Genomic DNA, 6,000 nt, shown 5'->3' on the forward strand with positions numbered 1-6,000 from the left:
GAAAATGAATGAAATTAATTCCTTTCGTTTCTTTTTGAAAAATGGGAACATGGGTGATGGGCGAACAAAAGGCGAAGCGTTGAGATATGGCAGACGGAACAAGCGAGCATGAAGACGGAACTGCATGTAGGCATAAAGACCGGAACCGTTTCGAGTTCGTTTACTCGAATTGATTTTCAGAATCGGGAATGAAGAAGAATGAAACACAATCACCCCGACGAGCGCACACCTCAACGAATCGATTTTAACGTGCAATATATAATAAAACACCTTTTGATGGTTGGAAATAGTCAATCATGCCTTTCTTTTCTTTTTTGTTTGCTGATCGAAATCAAATAATAGGAATATAAGGATAAAAGGAACGGACAGACTTGATCAATTCGAATGTAGCAAACAGCTTTTGGTTACATTGAGTTTGTAGGCAATGGCCCAGATAGGCTGGGAATGGTTCCTCGCGTCCCACAAACCGTTTAACAAACATTTCGGATACAAGCGCAGCAGAAAAAAAAAAAACGAGTTAACTTATTTCTCTCTTTGAAAAAGAAAAAATGGCACGTGTGTAACTTAAAAAATAAATGTGTCTGCAAGGAGAAGAACAAGGGCGACAAAGAGCTGGACACAACAGCAACTCACCTGGACTATGGAATGATCTAGAGAAACACAAGAAAATAAGGCAAGCAAAGCTGCTCACTGTTCACTCGTATCTCTGTGTGTGTGTGTAGACCTGGAACACCTGTCGCACAATTTCGAGTTGGAATAAAAAAAAAACACTAGCGCGCACACACACACACGGGGAGAGACACACACTCACACACAGCACAGAACTGTTAGGAATGAAAAAAAAACCCTCAGCCGCTGGGGTTGACCAACCAACACGAAACGAATGGAAATAAACCTCGATCAAATATAGATAGAACTCGGAATGAACAGAAGAGTTTTGCAGGTGTGTCTATATGCGACTTAGATATTCCAAAACTGTTATCAGCTGGCCAGAAAAACTGATGATTCAATTCGACAAATGAAATCAAAAGGCACTGACGAAAAACGGACGAAAAGGCGATGAATATTCGACACTTTGGAGGTGGTCACACAAAAACGTTTAACTATGGAAACCAGTCCGTCATGACACTGAGCCGGAGTCGAGCTTGACTGGCCTGCCCTTGTCTTAGCTGATTTTTTCCAGGGCCGCCCAAATGGAGATAAACAAAAAAATATCAAAAGGCCAACGAAGCGCAGCAGATTCACGCTGGCACAAAGTCTAAAACGAGAACAAACCGGCGAGATTACATTGACGCAGGATCAAGCCGATAGGTCGTGCGTGGCTGTTGAGATAGAGATGGCGAGCTTTGGAAAATAATGACGTGAGGTGAGGGATGGAAAGAAACAGAAAAAAAGAATAACTGGGCAAACAACCGCACACGGAAAAAGAAGGCACACGGCGAGCGATAAGGTTGTCGAGCCGAATCGGCCGGGATCCGCTGACGCACTGAACAAATCTAGGCGGACCGAGAGAAAAGAGAGAAGAGAGAGAAAGAAAGAAAAAGAGGGACCATAGGAAAGGATGGATTATCAAAAGAGAATAAGTATACAACAACACCCAACACACACAGCGCAGAGAGAGAGAGAAAATGGTTTGGGCCAGCTGATGGGGCTGGCCGCCTCCTACTTTATTCCGTTGCATGCACACGGTTGCGCTACCTGCCGGGGGGATGACGAGAACACCATGCGCAAGCGGCGGCGGGGGCTATGGCTCACGCGCGTTCGTTTACACCGCAGTCAACGCTGACGGATGGAAAGGAGAAGAGGGGGAAATAAGAAATAACGAAAACAAAAAGGAATCAAAAGGAATGGAGGAATGGAGGGAATAGAAGGATGATGTACAGAGGCGAGCCAGTCAGCCAGTAGACCGTGACAGGTGGGCAGCAGTGTGGCTAGCGATGAACGGTTAGTACCACTCGACTCACCTGCAGTCGGTTTGCCCCCTAACTCGTTTCCATCCAGCCCCTCCAGCTGGAGCTCCGCGGTGCGCTGGCTATACTAGCATACTACTACTATTTTACATTATGTATTCACACATCACGGCCGCCTCTATTTGGCCAATCTCTGCCAATCCCCTTGTCATATGGAACAACTGTCTGGTCTGTTTCCACTGCACACACACACCATTACTGTTGTTGTATTGACTAGATCATTCACGTGTCGATTGCCGATTTCGACACGAACCGGAAATCATCAAGTCACGAATCATTCACTTGAACAAAAGAGGAGAGACTTTTTTATTTTTTATTTCGTATAGGACGATCGAATTGAAAATCAAACATTCGTCAACCATAAAATCATTTGCATTCCTTTGATTATCAGCTTATCAGATCAAGAGGCCTATTGAAAATACATTTCAATTGTCAAATGAAATTGTCCCGATTTTTTTTTAGAATATGCAACACATTTCGTGCCATGGCTCATTTTAATTTGGCGTTGCCACTGACATGGGAGTGAGTGTAACATTATATAGTCTGTCATATTGAATTCGAAACCGTGAAAATCTAAAAAAAAAAGTGTATATAGTTGCTACCGAGCGCGAGCCCCTTTGCTTCTCTGTTTGGATGTTACAAGGGGTATAAACTATACCTGTGTGGACTGTTGTGTGTAGCACAGAAATTCCCTCCAGAAAAAGGCTCTGCATATATACACATTGAACGGAGAGAGAGTTCCGCTCGACTGCCACGGCCAGACTCGGCTGGATGTTGAAAAAAAATTTTTTTGGAAGTCTGAAAAAAAAGTAGTTAATAATAGACAACACAAAAGAAGGTGAAAGAAAAAGAAAAATATCTTGTTTCTAAGAAAACGGGCGCGACATGGTGCGGAATTGTTTGGCTCAGGGCTCACTCGGCTTCTTTTCATTCCGCCTCCTTTTCCCAACACCGTTCCAGCAGCAGACTCCAGCCAAACATCACTAATCTGAGCTACCTGATTGCCCCTTAATTTGACTCTTACAAAAAGAAGATTTTTTTTTGTTATTCTTCTTTTAGTTGTTGTCCACGTTCGACTGTATAGCGCGCGCTTCGCATGACTAAACGGAAAAATCACCGATGATACCAAGGGCTACGTCGACTTATTATTATTTTGCCTCATTCTTTCGCTTCATTCGTCGCCAGCATAGCCACCCAGCGAGTCCGAAGTAGGTCTCAGAATGTCGCACGTTAAAACGTAGAGAATTGCGTCACAAGGTGGGAGATATATATTTTCTATTGATATAACGTTACATGTATACGCACACACCAATTCAACGTCTTGTTATTTCGTTTGAATCTCCGGGAAAATGTATTGTACGCCCTCCCCAAATCGTCAGCCTTGCAGCTCCGTCTATTGGGCGTTTTGTGCAAAGCGCAATGAACGCGTATGACGCTGCTGCTGCGTGCTGGACTGGACCATCTGTTCGTTAATTTTTTTCCTTTTTTGTGGGTTTGGTGGCCGTCGGTCGAGAGTGAACGTTTCCCACACATTGGCGCAATAATAAGCACGGCGCCCGAACGCAGGGTTGGATGATTTTGTGTTTTTCAACCCCTCAGTCAGTATAGCGCTGCGTCCTCTTTTCCCCTTGGTGGTGAAGCGCTAAAAGCAACGGGACGGAATTATATTGGCATTTACTATTGTTGGCCAAAAAATTCGAGTGGACGTTTTCAGTTTGGCCTTCGCTGATATGACTATGTCACCTGAATAACCTTGTCCTGACCGATTGCGGGTACTATAACGGTAAAGGTGTATATACTTGTTTTTGCTGGCTTGATTAAAGATTGCCAATGAAAATAATTCAGTTAAGGATATGTGGTTACTCGATATAAATAAACAATGAAACTTTGAGAATAATGATGAAAATATGTTATCGTGCTTTTTTAACTAGCCTAATTGGGAATATGGCAAATATGAACATGTGATTTTTTTGTGGGCCAACTCGGAGGATAAAAACCGTTGGCGTGCAAAATAGCACCTGTAACCTGTAACGTAAATGTGCGTCTGCTCTATTGTTTACGAGCGGGTCTTTTCGTTAGCCGTTTCAATGGCTAACCAGCAATTTTTTTTTTGCAATTCGCGGAAGTCAGCGTCGTTAATTGATTTTCCTTATGTGTTCTACACAGCTAGCCGTGCCAGTAACCGAGAACTCGGAGGTAACATAGCGAATCTGCACTAACCGATATCCACTCGACCAGTTTAAAAATATAATCATTTAGTTTTACTTCGGTCTCTAACTCAAAAACTTTGCAAACACAATTTAAATATGAATACTTCGTTGTTAATATCTTTTTAAAAAAATCTTGGCTTCCAAGAGAGTCCTGCAGGGGTGTTATTAGGGCGGGTTTCGTTAAATTTGTTACTTTGATCTTGCCTGTGGTGGTGAAATGAAAATAATCCCAATCTGTCCAGCGGATCTTGAGCGCTGGTGAATTGGCGATTAAACCGCTTAAATCGTTTTTTTTTTTTTTTGCATTTTGATTTTGGCGGGAATTTTTAATATCGATATGTTCAAGCGTGATTAATTAGAATATTTGTGTCGTCTGCTTTCACTTTGATTGTTTCACAGACTCACAGATTTTCGAAAAGAGACGAAGTTTCAGATATTTTTTATTATAGAAAACTGAACAGATCACTGGTCACGGAAACGTGTACGTGTCTGCAAGAGAAATAGAGAAGTGAACAAAATAAAATGTGGTCGTCGTGTGAACTTTGGTGTCCTGTTGACTCTGTTGACACTCCATGCTCTCCACTCCATGCGCTGTTTCTCAGGTAAATTAAACTAAGAATACGAATGGAATTATTTTGAGAGCTTAAATGCAGAAGAGTTAAACCTGTTGCAAATTTGTGGAATGGTGGTGGCCAACTACAGTGACTAGTATCATGTATGCTTGTATTTGATGCTTGGCAAAGTTTGTTAACCTGCTTTACCTTGGTGCAGATTTCAGGCCTGAGCCAGCCATCATAACCACAAGATGTGCTGCAAGTTTTGATATGTCATCACCAATAATCTCAGCATCATCAATTGAAATCGGGTAATGATTTTTGTTACTTTTATTAACCTGTGATCTGCCATATATTTTTATGGTGGACCTTGAACTTGCATAAAAGGGTATAACATGTAAACCTTAGTAATTCTGTTTATTAACAATAAGGGGTTACCCACTGTCTTCTTTCTAACTTTTCCTTACTTGTTGTCTCTGCAATATTTTTTTGGTAACCCATTTTTTATTTGTTGTCTAGATAAACAACATCCAGTTTAATTGGTGAAACTCTGTCCTCGTGTACACCCGTGTGAAGGTGTGTGAATATTCACGATGACCCCCCTCTTCCTATCCTGACTGGTGGATTCACTTAATTTCTGCGTCGGATAGAGCACAGTTTGTGGATGCCTGGCTGTGGATGTTCCGGGCTTATGAAGGTAGGACAAAATTGATCCCTATTCTTCCTTTTCGACAATTTTTGGCGGCGTTGGTTATAAAACCTTACGGAGTACGATTATTCCTGAGCTAGACAGTTGACTGCAAGTTTTCTCTTTCCGTTTTTTTTATCTCCATCAGGGTTAATTATAAATAAGTCATTTGTAGAGCCACTGCAGATAAGGCCAGGTGTTTTTATACCTCACAACTTTGCCTGCAGGTAAACAATCGAATTCAAAATTTTTTTTAAATTTTAGACTCGTAACACAATGTGCAAAATCTATAAAATTGTATGTCCAAGAGGGACCTGCCCCCCCCCCCTCTCCCCACACCGGACGTACTTCCTCGTTACAATTATTCAAATTAATTAAATCAGTATAAATCTATGGTTGTTTTTCCTTTTTCTAATTGCTCGTTGCTGATTTTATCGAATATTTCGTTATGCCAAACAAATATGTGAACAGACAACAACCGGATGTAACTAAGGGACGAAATCGTTACACAGTTAAAAGATCCTAACGGTCATCCAACTAATTAGGCAAACAAGGGGGGTTTCGAAACGCTCAACGAA

At 41.7% G+C, this 6,000-nt stretch overlaps 1 long non-coding RNA gene across 2 annotated transcripts; it reads left to right on the plus strand.

The window, feature by feature from the left end:
- The first annotated feature begins 3,130 nt into the window (after positions 1–3,130).
- Positions 3,131–5,471, plus strand: LOC124341811. 2 transcript variants are annotated; one of them, XR_006918616.1, is made up of 4 exons: positions 3,131–3,227; positions 4,630–4,782; positions 4,952–5,045; positions 5,254–5,471. It is a non-coding gene; the product is annotated as an uncharacterized LOC124341811 (long non-coding RNA). The 2 variants fall into 2 exon arrangements; XR_006918615.1 differs by lacking the exon at positions 3,131–3,227 and adding an exon at positions 3,252–3,753.
- Positions 5,472–6,000: the final 529 nt, after the last annotated feature.

This window comes from Daphnia pulicaria, chromosome 6, assembly GCF_021234035.1.
Source record: "Daphnia pulicaria isolate SC F1-1A chromosome 6, SC_F0-13Bv2, whole genome shotgun sequence".
Classification (NCBI taxonomy): domain Eukaryota; kingdom Metazoa; phylum Arthropoda; class Branchiopoda; order Diplostraca; family Daphniidae; genus Daphnia; species Daphnia pulicaria.